General features: G+C 48.7%; 1 protein-coding gene across 2 annotated transcripts in view; it reads left to right on the top strand.

The window, feature by feature from the left end:
* PEBP4 (phosphatidylethanolamine binding protein 4) overlaps positions 1-15,664 on the top strand; it is a 261,347-nt gene that overhangs the window by 172,697 nt on the left and 72,986 nt on the right. The gene's annotated exons all lie outside the window — the stretch shown is intronic.

The raw sequence follows: 15,664 nt of genomic DNA, 5'->3' as shown, positions 1-15,664 counted from the left end.
TTGCTGGCATATTGAGTGCAGCACTTTAACAGCATCATATTTTAGGGTTCGAAATAGCTCAGCTGGAATCCCATCACCTCCACTAGCTTTATTCATAGTGATGCTCCCTCAGGCCCACTTGACTTAGCATTCTAGGATATCTGGCTCTAGGTGAGTGATCCCACCATCGTGGTTATCTGTGTGGTTATATGTGTTATCATAATGAACAGTATGAACAGTGTATATATATATGGTTTTATATCTGTATCTGTGTGCATGCTAAGTCACTTCAGTCGTGTCCAATTCTGCAGTCCTATGGGCTGTAGCCCTCCAGTCACCTCTGACCATGGGATTCTCCAGGCAAGAGTACTGGAATGGGTTGCTGTGCCCTCCTCCAGGGGGTCTTCCTCACCCAGGGATTGAACCCACATCTCTTGTGTCTCCTGCATTGGCAGGTGGGTTGTTTACCACTAATGCCACTTGGGAAGCCCATATAGATATCTATCTATCTTTATCTGTGTTAGTATTTCTCTGTTCTCAAGATAGGAGAAGACTTTTTAACACATATTTGCAAAAACAGAAGTGAAATAGGTGATCAGTTTTGTTCATAAAACCTTGAAGTCTCCATGGATCAAACTTCCTCAGAAAGAATTAAAATGCAATCAACACATTAGAAAAATTGTGATATAGACAACGAAAGATTACTATTTTAACTTATGAGTCACTTAAAAATCAGTAAGATAATACTGCAATTGTATGTTACTCATGAGGTGTTGGAAGGAATAAAAGAAATAAAGCTGTGTAGAAGTACCCAGGGTGATGCCTGACACACCCTTAATAAATGACACACACTCAATAAATGTGAGCTGTTATTAGTTTATTTTGTAATAAACAGAAAAACTGGCAAAAGTACAGAAATAAGAAGGTCTTTAAAAAGAAACACAAATAGATATATGACAAATGAAGATCTACGCTGGTAGTCAGAAATGCAACTGAGAACAAGAAAGTGTTGACCCCTCTCCCTCCCCCATACCAACTAAAGCCTTTATTTGGGAATATTTGGAATTCGTTTCTTTTTAAAAATTAATAGTGATAATAATAACACCAGTGTCCTCTTACATAGTACTGATGAGAGTGTAAACTGTTTTAAAAAACTCTTTTGCAGTGGTTATTTGTCAATGTGTATCAAACATCACATACCTTTAAAATGTTTATAGCCTATGAGCCAACAATGTCCTTCTAGAAATTTATACTAAGAAAATTGCATCATATGTGAGCAGAAATTTATTCACATAACAGCATTGCTTATAAGAATGAAAAGTTAGAAGCAACTTATTTGTCTAAGAAGCTATGATTCGCACATATTAATAAATTGTGGTCTGTGGAATATTATGCAGCCATTAGAATGACTGGAGATCAATGGGTAAAGATATCAATACAATACTTGTGTCAGTTCTCACATGACATGAAGAAGAAAACTAGAAATAATTATATAGTGCTCAATACAAAGTTCCCCAAGAAATTAGAAAGAATGCACACCAAGATATTCATAGAAGTTAGTTAGGTCTGGGTAGTAGAGTTATGAGTGACTCTTATATTCTTTTTTGAGTTTAGTTCTTTTTCTAAACTTTCTATAGTATGTATTTTTTATAATCAAATGTTACATGCTGTTTTTTTTTTTTTTTTTAATTACTTTGGTTGCTCAAAAAGGATCTTTGTTGCAACTCATGGACTTTCTCTAGTTGTGACTCACAGGCTTAGTTGCCCTTATGACCAACCTAGACAGCATCTTAAAAAGCAGAGACATTACTTTATCAACAAAGGTCCATCTTGTCAAAGCTATGGTTTTTCCAGTAGTCATGTATGGATGTGAGAGTTGGACTATAAAGAAAGTTGAGCGCCGAAGAATTGATACTTTTGAACTGTGGTGTTGGAGAAGACTCTTGAGATTCTCTTGGACTGCAAGGAGATCCAACCAGTCCATCCTAAAGGAGATCAGTCCTGGGTGTTCATTGGAAGGACTGATGCTGAAGCTGAAACTCCAATACTTTGGCCACCTGATGCAAAGAGCTGACTCATTTGAAAAGACCCTGATGCTGGGAAAGATTGAGAGCAGGAGGAGAAGCGGACGACAGAGGATGAGATGGTTGGATGGCATCACCGACTCAATGGACTTGGGTTTGGGTGGACTCCGGGAGTTGGTGATGGACAGGGAGGCCTGGCGTGCCGCGATTCATGGGGTCACAAAGAGTTGGACACAACTGAGCAACTGAACTGAACTGAACTGAACCCAACCAGGAATCAGATCTACATCCCGTGCTTTGGAAGGTAGATTCTTAACCAGTGGACCACCAGGGAAGCCCCTAAATGCTATATTTTTAAAAAATTAAATCACAAGGCAAGAGAATATGATGATCCCAGCTGTGAGGAACATAGAGTTAAAGTACAGTCCCTGTTTCAAAGAGTCTGTGGCTTCTTCGGAGAGCATTTAAGCATTACCTCTGATGCAGAGCCTGAGAACCTCCTCGCTCCCCTGCCATCCCCCCACCGCCTGCCCCCATGGTACCCAGTGCACACATCCATCATATACCTGGCCCTTGTAAAGACAGATTTGCTCTCTGTCCTCTTACTAGGTTTCGAGTTCCTCATGGGCAAATCCCATATCCTTCATCTGTGTGTCCCCCAGAGCACAGGGCCAGACACTGAGTAGAATTACCCCAACTGTTCTTTGAAAGAGCAAAATAAGCTTAGAACAAAAATGATAGCTATCAGCATAAGGCAAGACATATTAAGTGCTGGTGAATTGCATAACAGTAGGGTAAGGTCATAAGAAGGAGACTTTGGTTATGATTGGGGTGAGCATAGAAGACTTCATGGAGGAGAAAGATGTTGAAAAACAACCAGAAGCATGGATAATTGGATATGCAGGTCCCATCCATGGGTCCTACCCACCCTGCCCCTGGCTCGTTCACCTCTACCTTAAAACCACCCAAAAGGACTCTACTGGGGCTTCCCAGGTGGCGCTAGTGGTAAAGAACTCGTCTGCCAATGCAGGAGATGTTAAGAGAGGATGGTTCCATCCCTGTGTTGGGAAGATCCCCTGGAGAAGGGAATGGTGACCCACTCCAATATTCTTGCCTGGAGAATCTCATGGACAGAGAAGCCTGGTGGGCTATAGTCCATGTGATCACAAAGAGTCAGACACAACTGAAGCAACTTAGCATGCACGCAGGGCATGGCTTTGCAACCCTGAGAGGTTGCCTCCACAGGGCATCCCAGTGCCACCCTTCCTTGCCACTGTTCTACTCAGACTGTCTCTCTGTATTAAAAGGACACTGACCTATTGGCATATTCCACCAGCTCACTTGATTACTGTCATACAGATTTCAGCACATTTGTTGGAAACCAGTGGATTTGAATGCTAGCCCCCCAAGGCAGGGACTTTATCTGACTTGTTTATCACTTAACCCCCAGGGCCTAGGATAGTGTTTAGTGAGTAGGAAGTGCTAATTAAATGTTTGTTGAATAAATTGAATATGGTAGCTTAAATACTGGCATACAGGACTCTGCGTATTACACATATATGTGATAAATACACACATACATATATATATTTCCATAGCTGCCTTGTGAATATGCATTATGTGTTTGTACATCAGATAAGTAGAGAACCCTAAAACAAATGTGCACACATGAGCACACACATGCACACAAAATTTGGGAAAATATCAAAAGGAGAAGCCCACAGCTTTCTCAGGAGTCAATCGCCTCCTTTGAGAAGAGGCTTCCAATAAAATAGAATTTGGATGGTGTCACAGATAAATTTGCCTTTCTAAAACCTCCCAAATTAAAATTTGAGAGAGGCTTGAGCACGATAACAGGAGGCAATGACTCCATATGAATTTGCTTTATTTGCATGGCTCAGAAAGCCTCTCCATACCCTTCAGGTTGAAGAGAGAAAGCGGCAGGTACAAAGTGCCAAGGCTCTCCTGCCCCCAGCCTCCTTCTCCGCTCTGCTGCCTAAGTTCTCGGGGAGCCCATGGGAATGCAGTCCCTTCCTCGCCCCGCCCCACAGCCCTCCCCCAGAAGCCCATGGAATTCAGCCTTCTCTGTGGGGCGGGGGCTGGGTTGGGGAGGCTGGTTGTCTGCATGAAGGCAGTATTTTAGGTTAATGGTGCCTGTGAAATTACCCAGCTTAGCTGACTATTCTTCTGGGCCTCTGGCCAATCAAAGGGCGCTGCCTGCACCCTCCTCCACCAGCTCCCACCCCCCACCCCACCCCCAGTAAAAAAAAAAGTCACTGCCGTCATATTGTTCCAGCATCTTAAGCCCTGGGGGATCATTGCGTGTCCCAGTCACTCACAGATCCCAGCGCCTCCTGCTAAAGACTGTATTTAAGGGTAATATAAACAGTTTGATCTTTAAAGTACCCTGGATGCATAATATCTATACATAGTTCTTGAATTTTTATTCTAAAAACAATTAGCCAAAAAGCCCTTTTTATATGATATTTGCAACTACACTGACAGTAACAGCAATTAAACCCCGTCTGTTGGCTGAGAAGAGAGCCAACTCTCTGATTCTCCAGAAGCCTGTAAAATGTACAAATTCGGAGCTAGAAAACTCAGCTTTCAAAGGTAGCCACGGGACCCTTCAAGGTCAGGCTATAGCCCGGCTTTATTTCCCCCTTCCACCCCCACTTGAGCCTGTCATTCCAACCAGCCACAGCCACAGCCACACTCTACTCGCAGCTGAGTCTTTGCTGATATGTTTTCCTTCCTCTTCCCTCTGATCCTTCAGGGCATTTTTCAGATGCCCCCTGACTTATGAAGATGCCCTGGTCCACCTCCTCTGATTCCCATGCCTGCCCCTTTCAAGAAACTTCCACACGCTTGCAGAGCAGTCATTTCCATGCATGCCCACTTCCCTCTGAGCTGCAATCTCCTTTGAGGGCAAAAGTAGATCAGGCTTTGTCCTTGCATGTATGATGAATAAATGAATGAGTGAGTGAATGAATGAATGAGTCATCAAATAGTCCATACAATTAAAGGTTACATTGAAGACTGACAGAAGGAGGCTTCCAAATACATGGAATGAACACTGTGCTTACAAGGCTGAGAGTCAGGGATGGGGGTGTGGGGCAGGCAAACTTTAGACTTCATTCATGGTTTGCTGTTCAGTTGCTCTGTCGTGTCCAGCTCTTTGCAACCCCATGGACGGCAGCACGCCAGGCTTCCCTGTCCTTCACTGTCTCCCAGAAGTTGCTCAAACTCATGTCCATTGAGTCAGTGATACCACTGTTTACCCCTAAACATTCAGGTGCCTCTCACTGAGAGCTATCTTAACTTTACTCTGCGTGCTTTCCTGATGGGGAAATGTTTCCAAGTTCTTCACGTTTACCCATTTTTTTGCTATTGTTCAAGAGATATATTTTAAGTGGTTGCACTGCATCCCTCTGTTGTAGGCGCTCTGGATGCAACAGTACATGAAACTAAGATCCCTCTCCTCATGGAACTTATTTTCTAGAGGAGGGGGACCAACAAGGAACAGTGAGCTTCATATATAAGTAAATGACTTGGTGCACTAGAAAGCATTGGGCTTCCCTCACGACTCTGATGGTGAAGAATCTGCCTGCAATGCAGGAGACCCCAGTTCAATCCCTGGGTCAGGAAGATCCCCCCGGAGAAGGGAATGGCTACCCACTGCAGTATTCTTGCCTGGAGAATCCCCACGGACAGAGGAGTCTGGAGGACTACAGTCCATGGGGTCGCAAAGAATGGGACATGACTGAGCAACTAACACTTTCACTTTTCATAAGTACGGGGGGAGAAACGTAGAACAGGATTGCAGGGTGAAGGGCGATGCACAGTTTGCAGGATTAGATCTGTGCTCAGGAAGAGGCTCATAGAGAAGGTGAGATTTGAATGAAGACTTGGGGGAGGTGAGGGAGCTTGGCATGCAGAAATCTGGGAGGAGAATGCTCCAGGGAGAGGGACCAGGAGACACAAAGAGCCCAGGGCAGGTGCACACCTGTCGTGTCCAGGGGAGAGCTGAGAGGCCGATGTGACAGCAGGAGGGCAGATGAGGAAGCCTGGGAGAGGAGTCCTGGGAGGTGAGGGGACAGACAGGCAGGGCCTGGCACGGGCTCAGGTTTGCTCCATGTGTATTGTACACTGCGAGGCAGTGAGCAGGGCAGAGAAGCAGAGGAGAGTGTTTTATTTGGGTTCAAGCAGAGTCTCACTGGCTGGTCCGGGCGAGGGGTAGTATCAAGGAGACTCGTCAGGGGTCTATTGCAATAGCCTGGGCAAATCATGACCATGATGGCCAGAGGGTCATAGGGCCAGAGAAGAAGCGAGACCTGCCCCTCTCACCTGCATTAGAAAGAGGGTGCAGTGTTACTGCATTAACATGAACAGGGCGCGTGCAGCCGTTTCCCCCCAAGTTCAGCTGGGTGACAATGAAATGTTACCGTAGATCAGACTGCCCTGCGCCCCTTGCACAATCTTGAGCTGGCCAAGCCCCTAGGCTTGCAGGGAATGGAGAAGTCCATGACACCTACCCCCAGAGTATGTAGGAATGCAGTCACCTCCTAAACCTCACTGTGGAGAGCAGTCTCTGAGGGCCACATGCAGCCATAAACTGGAGGTTTTTAAGGCCTGGCCCTCCCAACCCCATCCCCGATTAGTGACTGTCCTAGATTTCCCACTCAGCTTGAATTCCTTCATCTGAAAAGTGAGGAGGTTGGGCCCCCTGATCTCTAGGGTGAATCCCACTTCTAAAATTCTCCCATTTCAGAATATCTCCACTTCCTTGCTTCTGTGACAGCCTACTTTCTATCTAATGACTTCCAAATTCACATTAACACACTTGGTGTACAACTCTGTCTTTCTGTTTAGTTTTTTTAGTTACATTATTCCAGATAATACTCTACTCGCTTGCCAAGAGAAGGAAAAAATGACATTAATTAAAGATTTGGTCTGTGTCCTAATCAAAAATTTTAAAAATGAATGTATCATACTGTACATTCTGTAATGTAGCCTGCTTTTTTACTTAGCAATATATCATTAACATTTTCCCATGTCAACACATATTCTTCTACACCATGATTTTTAGTGCAGAAGTAGTTTACCATATGGATGTACTATAATTTACTCAGCCGATTCCTTACTATTGGACATTAGGTTGTATCTTTTTTTCATATATATATATATATATATATGTTATCACAAACACTACAATGAACAAAGTTGTGAATACCCACTTAGTTTATCTACCTCGATTGCGACTTTGTTAGAGTGAATTCTCAGGTCAGAGGTTTCACCCATTCAAAGGGTTTTTGGTAGGTATTATTGAAACACCACCCAGAATTTAGAAATTTGTATCAATTTGGAATCCATTGCATATGAACAAGCATCAGGAAAATCCAATTTGAGAGCTGAAAGGAGACCAAGTACTGCCATGGTCCAGGCCCTTCCTCTTCCAGGTGAGGAAACTGAGGCCCTGTAGCTGCAGCAACAGGTGTGTGCTCCAGGCATCTCTGCAAGTGTGTGTGAGACTTTGGACCCAGCTGGGAAGCCCTGGTTGCTACGTATGCCCCCGCCCAGCCCTGCCAACCTCAGTCCTCACCTCTGGAGGTTCCCAGAGACCCCCAGCTCTAGCCGCAGCCACTCCACCTCTCCCCCGCCTTTCCCAGCCACGCCGCTTCTGATAGCGGGCTCCACGTGCAGTTTCTCCTTCTTCACGTGCACCTCCTGATAATCTGATGGAGGCTTGTCGGTTCTCATCCCAGCGGCATGTCTGTGACTGTTAGATGACATCTCCTGTTTTTTCGTTTTGTTTTAAACAATTTTATTTATTTATTAAATGTATTTGGCTGTGCCGGGTCTTAGTTACAACGTGCAGTATCTTTAGTTGTAGCATATGGGATCTAGTTCCTTGACCAGGGATTGAACCCGGGCCCTCTGCCTTGGGGGCTCAGAGGCTTAGCCACTGGACCACCAGGGAAGTTGAACATCTCCCACTTTGAAATGCGCCTCTTCCATGATTTTCCTCCCTAGTTCTCCCAGCATCCCTTTCCCATTAGGCCCAGGAGGAGCCCATCCATTCCCAACCCCTCCAGCATACCCCATTACCTCTTCCTGAGTCCAGACCTGGCTGCCTCTCTGGATGCTCTGCAAGCTCACTCTCAATGCAGTCAAAATGAATCTGAGTATCTTCCCTCCTACTAGTGGTGAAGAACCTGTGTGCCAATGCAGGAGGCATAGGAGACAGATTTGATCCCTGGGTTGGGAAGATCCTCTGGAGGAGGACAGGGTAACCCCTCCAGCATTCTTGCCTGAAGAATCCCATGGACAGAGGAGCCTGGCAGGCTACAGGCCATGGGGTCACACAGAGTCAGACACGACTGAGTGACTTAGCACCCACATATGTACATATCCTCCCCCTCCACTCAGCCCTCCTGCCCCGCCCTCTTCTCTACAGCATCACAGCCAGCCCAGGCAGAAGCTAAGACTCGGCCTGGAGCCTCCCTTCTCCCCAGCCACTGTCACGCTCCCATCCAGCCACTGCCTCACATCTCCTGGGCCTCAGGAGTGAAGCACCGGCTTTCTCACTGTCTATCTGCATCTGGTCTCTGTCTCCCCAAGTGTTCTCCAGAGAATCTTCCTAAGAGTGGCTGCTCCCGGCCAACCACTCCCCTTCTAAGCCCCTTGATGGTTTTTGTTTGTTTTTAGAATTTTAAAAAATTCTTTAATTATTTTTGATTGTGCCGGGCCTTTGTTGCTGCACGCAGGCTGCCTTTAGGTGCTGTGTGCGGGCTTTCCATCATGGCAGCGTCCCTTGTGGGGCGTGGGCTCCAGGCGCACAGGCGTCAGTGCTTGTGGCATGTGGGTCAGTAGTTGCGGCGCCCAGGTTTTTGTTGCCCCGAGGCATGTGGGATCTTCCCAGACCAGGGATCAAACCTGTGTCCCCTGCACTGGCAGGCGGATTCTTATCCACTGCGCCCCCAGGGAGGCCCTTAACCCCTTGACTGTTACATACATACATCTTGGCAAGGCCAGTAGGGCCCTCCCTGACCTGCCCCTCCTCTTCTTCAGCCTCATTTCTCAGCAGTCCCCCCACAATGACCCCCCACTTCCACCCCAGCAGTATCAGCCTTCCTGTTCTCCTCCCAGGCAGATCATTCGGGTCTTTCCTTCCCAGCCCTCAACTCAGCCCCCTCATTTGCCAGGTTATCTTTTAAGGCTGAGCTTCAATGCATCACCTTAGTCCTAAGTCCATCTCCCCTAGGAAACCACCATGTCTCACCTGTTCCTCCATCGGGGAACTTAGCTCAGGAGTGCAAATAGCAGCAACAACTGTAGTAGCAGTAGTTTATTTCTCTGACTCTCCAACTAGACTCAAGTCCTTGGGAATAGATGCCATGGTGAACCCTTCTATTCAGTGTGAGTTTGTTGATTGACTACCAGGGGCAGAGGAGAGCAGATATTATCAGTTACTGGTTAATGCCTCTTTGCCATCACCAGCCAACTGGGAATCTGAATGAAGCATAATTTCTGACTGAAAGGAGAGGCTCTGAGTGCTATTGAAACAAGTGACCTAACAAAATGCTGGTATCCCCACTTCAACCACTCTTGCCAGTTCCCAGACCTGTAGAATGTCTATCCGTCAAGATCAGTTTGAGATTTTAAGCCTCTGTGTCATTCTTGCCCTTCTGACTGTGTCTGAAGTGCAAACACTGCACACTAACTTAGCTGACATATCTAAAAACAGGTGTCAACTCTTTGCATCCACTCACTGGATTCCATTCTTCTAGAATCCTGCCCTTTCTCCCACCTGTGCAAATTCTGCACCCCTGCCAGAGAGGCGTCTGGAAAGAGTCCCTGGATAGACTCACCCTTGAATTAGGCAGCAATCCCCAACCTTTTTGGCACCAAGGATCGGTTTCACGGAAGAGAGTTTTTCCACAGACCTGGGAGGGGGAATGGTTTCAGGATGATTCAAGCGACCCCATGGATAGGCTCCTCTGTCCGTGGAATTTTCCAGGCAAGGGTACTGGAGTGGGTTGCCATTTCCTTCTCCAGGGGATCTTCCCAACCCAGGGGTTGGACCCGGGTCTCCCACATCGCAGGCAGACGCTTTACCATCTGAGCCACCAGGGAAGTCATGATTCAAGCACATTATGTTTATTATGTACTTTATTTCTAATCTAATGCCACTGCTGATCTGACAAGAGGTACCAGTCTGTGAGCCAGGGGCTGGGGACCCCTGAATTAGAGGAACTAGCCTTCTTCCCTTCACATGACTCCCAGGACATTGGCCTTCCATTCTCCCTGTTGCCTCTCTTTTCCAGGCTGCCTGCCGTGGAGCTATGTAAGGAGAATACATTCCAGTGAACAACCTTTGATTAGTGGGTTGAAGACCTAAGTGTTAGAGGGACAGGAGAGAAAGAGATTGCTCTCCCTCTGCACCCTCAAACTACCATAGCCACTTTTAAAAAGTCACAAATAGATGGGTTTTCAAGTTCAGGATTATATCTAGCCTTTTTCCATGAAAAGTGAAAGTGTTAGCTGCTCAGTCATGTCCAACTCTTTGGGACCCCATGTACTGTAGCCCGCCAGGCTCCTCTCTCCATGGAATTCTCTAGGCAAGAATACTGGAGTGAGTTACCATTCCTTTCTCCAGGAGATCTTCAGCCCACCAGGGTTCAAACCCGAGTCTCCCATATTGCAGGCAGATTCTTTACCATCTGAGCCACCAGGGAAACCCGAATAGGTGGGCTACTTCTTAACTTGCTACTTCTAAGCATCCTACTTCTAAACATGCCCCGAGTATTATAATGTGCTCAAGTACTCTTTCCTTGGTAGCTCTAATCCAGAACCCTCCAGAAGGGATGGTTTAGCTGTTCTGCTGTTCTCTTCTTGGGAGACAAAGATGGATGAAGTGGGTGGGAGGGAGAAAGGGAAGGAGAGCCAGGATTTATTCCCTTTTTATTCTGTGCTGGGCACTTTCTACACACCCATTATCTCATTCCATCCTTACCCAGCACAGGGAGATGAGCGCAAGTGCTAATGGACACATGAGGAGACCAGGATTTGGAGGAGTTAATTCCCTTGTTCAGGGTCACATAGCTGGTAAACAGCAGCTGAAATTTTAAGTTCAGCTCCAGGTCAACTTAAAGCTGCAGCAAGCCAAGAAAACTCCGCTTTATGTTTGCCCAACCTGTCACTGCCTTCTCTACACACTCACCAGTGATTTACTGATATCAGACAGAATGTGTAGATGTTATCTCTTAGGGTCCTCACAGGACCCTGTGTGCTAGCTATTGTTTCCATTTTATTTTATTTTTTTTAATGTTCATTCATTTATTTGGCTACACTGAGTCTTAGTTGTGGCATGTGGAATTAGTTCCCTAACCAGGAATTGAACCTGGGCCCCCAGCATCGGGATTGAGGAGCCTTAGCCCCTGGATTGGCAGGGACGTCCCTGTTCCCATTTTAGCCTTTTCTCCCCCCCAGCTATTCTGGGTCCTTGTTGCTGTGTTCTGGCTTTCTCTAGTTGCAATGAGTGGTGGCTGTTCTCTTGTGGAGCACAGGCTCTAGGCATGAGGGCTCGGCTCAGTAGGTGTGGCTCTCGGGCTTAATTGCCCCGCAGCATGTGGGATCGTCCCAGACCAGGGATAGAAGCTGTGTCCCCTGCATTGAGAGTGCGGAGTCTTAGCCACGGAACCACCGGGGAAGTCCTTTTTCCCATTTTAAATGAGGAAGCGGGCTCAGAGAGGACACATGGCTTCCCCTGGTTGCCCCACCTGTACCACTGTCCAGCCCCACCTCATTAACCAGGCTTTCCTCTCAATCCCCTGCCCAGATACATAGCATCATGTCCATGGTGGGGCATCACAAAGCAGACTTGTCCCAAACCAGACTGCACCTCAACGCTCAACTGCATCCTTGCCTTTTTGGTCTTACCCCCTCCCAGAGATGTGGCCTACTTTAAATGTCTCTTTGGAGGATGCTTGGGATCTTCATGGGTTCCAGCGTGGCACAGTGGTAAAGAATCCATCCGCCTACCAATGCAGGAGACTCGGGTTCAATCCTGGGTCGGGAAAATCCCCTGGAGAAGGAAATGACAACCCACTCCAGTATTCTTGCCTGTGTATTCCCATTGACAGAGGAGGCAATGGGGTTGCAAAGAGTTGGACACAACTGAAGTGAATAAAACAACAATATTGAGATCTTGATATGGCCCTTGTTCCTGGGTGCTGGGCAGGAGGCACAAAGGAAAGGCCTGGGCCATGTTGTCAAAGGTGCCCAGCAGGACAGGGAATATAGTGTGAGGACGCTGCAGCTCCCAGCCCCATCGCCTAAGGCCTGGCGACCTTGGCAGTGGCACCTGCAGGTCAATGGCTTTATTCTCAAAAAAATGAAAGAGTAGTCAAGACATCACTGACCTGGGCCCTTGTTCCTACCTCCCCATAGTTTGAAGGAAATGCATAGAGACTTTCCCTGATTAAAGCTGACTCCCTGGGGAGGCTGGGTCCCCATGGGTCTATGCTAAACTGTTTTTTCATCCCAGAGCAGAGCCAAAGGGGGTGACAAAGTGTTCTGAGCACACTGGGGCCCTGAGGAAGCAGGCCGAGCCACGGCTCAAGCCCATAGGGCTTGTCCGTGGCCGCAGGCAGATGCCCTACAGTCGGTCGACGTTGGCCCCCTGGACTGGGCTGGGTCTCCAGCTCCCCCCACAGGGGATGAGGCCTCAGATGGGGTTCAGAACATCTCTGACGGCTCCTCCTCTCCCGCTCCCTGGCTTCCTCTGGTGTCATTGCTATTGACAGAGGATTATGTAACCTCCAAGGAAGGGAGGCCTGGAGTTCTCCCCAAAGCAGGCGAGTGAATCTGTTCTCGCTGCCGTCATTTTCTCAGCAGGAACCTGCTCCATGCAGACTGGATTTAGGGGTTTTTCCTGGATGCTTCTGTTTCATTTAACATGCAAGGGCTAATAACTTGTCACAATTCAATAAGGCGGTGGTTACAAACACCCGGGCGGCTGCTTATTTAAATGCAGGTTTGTTAATTAGCTTCTCTTAACAAGGCGTGCGCTAAATCAGGCACCCGGCTGGCAGCACCCAAGCCTGGCATGTCTCCTGGGATGCAAGGTTGGCTACGGGGGTCACGTACAGTGGCTGCAACAAGGCCAGAACTCAAGCTAGGAGGCCCGTCCCGGCCACTCCCCTGCCTCAGTTTCCTTGAAACAAGACACTGATGAGAGATCTTTAAAAGCAAGTACAGGGTAGCTACAGTCTGCCTCTTCCGCTTGCCCTGGTCCTTTTCTCGGCCTCAGAGTCCTGAGTGCATCCTTCCCTGCAGGTGGATTCTTGCCTTTACTCCTGTTGTCCTCCGTCCTGGCCGCCACCTCTGTGCCGAACCTTCTGTCTCCTATTTCCCAGCCCTCTCTGGCGCCCACCTCCCCTTATACACCCCTCGGTTCTCAGTTTTGGTGGTGGGGTCCCAGTGATGGGGACAGAAGACACAGAGAAAAGCTGGGGCGCCTGCTGCATGCCAGATGGGCATGTCCCGTGACCATCTCTGCCATTCTCACCCCAGCCCAGAGACCAGGTGTCCTCAGCCTCCTGGGTCCCAGAGAGGCTACCTTCCCAAGGTCACTCAGCAGGGAGCCGCTCTGGGCCTGTCCTTTCAGGCTTGGCTCTGAGACCCACCCTCTCCACTCCCGGTGCACACGAAGCGCTCAAACTGCAGGTAGTGAAGTGAGAGGTCCTCATGCCTGCATCTCAGTGACCTCTCCTCTGAGATCCCATGCAGCACTTTGACCCTGGTGGAATCTTGGAGTTTGATTTCACCCAGAGCCTTCTGACCTCTCCTGGGCAACAGAACACCAGCCACAAGAAAGCTGAGAGAGTCCACAGGAGCAGCAAGGCCACCACCCTTGGATGGCCCAGCCCTTTGCACACCCCTCCAGGGCTGCTCAGGGGCACCTTGGCCGGTGAGGAAACTGAGGTGAGGCCGTGGTCAGAAAGAGAGTACGTAGACACCCCAGGAGAACTTCTCTACACTCCCGCCCTCCTGATTGGATGGCCACACCCATCTCTCCTTCCAGGGAAAAAGGATTCAAAGCACAAAGAGAATTGCTTGGCATCATTCACTTATTCTCAAGAAAGGACTGAAAAAAGAACTAAATATAGAACCAATGCCAAAGTGTGGTTAGAACGGGGAAACAGAGCCTGGAGAAGTCCCAGGCTGCCCAGCCCTTCCCTGGAGAAGCGGGAAGTCCAGCCCACATCCCCAGACCCAAACCTGGGCAAGCCTGGCTCAGTGGAGAGCCCAGGCGTGCCTGGTTTATGAAACGCCCAGCCAGTGTGCCTGGTGGAGGTTGGACCTGGGGCCTGAGCAGAAACGTTGGGGGAGCCAGGGGGGCTTCCCATGGTCCTGGTAGAGGTGAGCAGGATCCTGGAAGGCAATCGCTAGGTCATAGACACTCAGCACTGACCCCAGGTGTGCTGTGGCAGGGGAATGTCACTCTCAGACACCCTGAAACAAGCAGCTTCCACCGCTGGGCGGGCCTCTAATAACAGAAGTGATCCTTAATCCTTGGAGGATCATAGACCCCAATCTTATGAAAGCTCTGGGCCTCTCCACAAATGTATACAGTTTGCCAGTCTCTGGACACTTGCAGACCCCCATGAAGCCGGTTCATGAATCCTAGGTTAAGATCTCCTGCTTAAAGAAGTTCTAAGAGACTTTGTTCCTAATTAAGACTCCTGTGTGTCAAGATAAGCTTCTCTGTATGTGATCCAAGGAAACCCTGTCTGACAACTGAAGTGCTCTAAAACTCTCTGATGGATGGTGTGGGTATTCTCTTGCCTTGAAGGCAGAGGTCTGGACCTGCCAGTTTGCACAATGCTTAGGACATAGCGCGTTCTCTGCAGATTTGTGAGTGAGTGAATGAGCAAAAGTTCCCTACCTGCTGTGTGATTTGGTACCGTGTGGTTTTTATAACTCAAACGATCGCCCTTCAGAGGTGGTACTGAACCTTTGTATCACCAGGACTGACATTAGGGTCTCTGAAAGAGGATGTGAGAGGACATGCCAGGCACATCTGCCTGGTGTTTCCAGCTCCCACCTCCAGAGACCCCCAGCTCACCCCCATCACACTGGGCACGTCTGTCCCGTGAAGGCTGACCGGTGCCATATGGAGGGAGTCAGAGGGGACAGGAGGACATGACGCCCCTGCCACAAGACATGGAGAATAGGCAGGGCACCCTGGCCCGCAGGCCCTGGCCTTGGGACGTGATGGTACCCACAGTGTCCTGGGCCTCGGTTAAGATGGGCTGCCTCCCCCACCACCACCCAAGCAGAGCAGCGAGGAGAGCCAGCCACGTCTAAAGTCAACATGGCGCTTCCAGAAACGAGCCGGGAACTCTAAACTGAGCCAACCTCCAGGCCTGAAAATGCGAGGGTCTCGAGTGGGGGCTGGCAGCAGGCAGGCCTCTCAGTCTCCCAGGTTTCTCCGGCGGCTGGGCCGCATGACATCGCCCACTGAGGCGGGGAGGGCTGTGTGGGAGGCCTGGGTACAGGGGGAGGGAACTCCTACCCCCGCCCAGGCCTTGGATCATTTGAAAGGCAAATGTGCTGGGTTGCCTAGGGAACGGAAGAAAAGGGACTTCCCTACC

This window comes from Muntiacus reevesi, chromosome 10 (genome assembly GCF_963930625.1).
Source record: "Muntiacus reevesi chromosome 10, mMunRee1.1, whole genome shotgun sequence".
Lineage (NCBI taxonomy): Eukaryota > Metazoa > Chordata > Mammalia > Artiodactyla > Cervidae > Muntiacus > Muntiacus reevesi.
The sequence above is the reverse complement of the archived record's forward strand: the minus strand, read 5'-3'. Positions and strand labels throughout refer to the sequence as shown.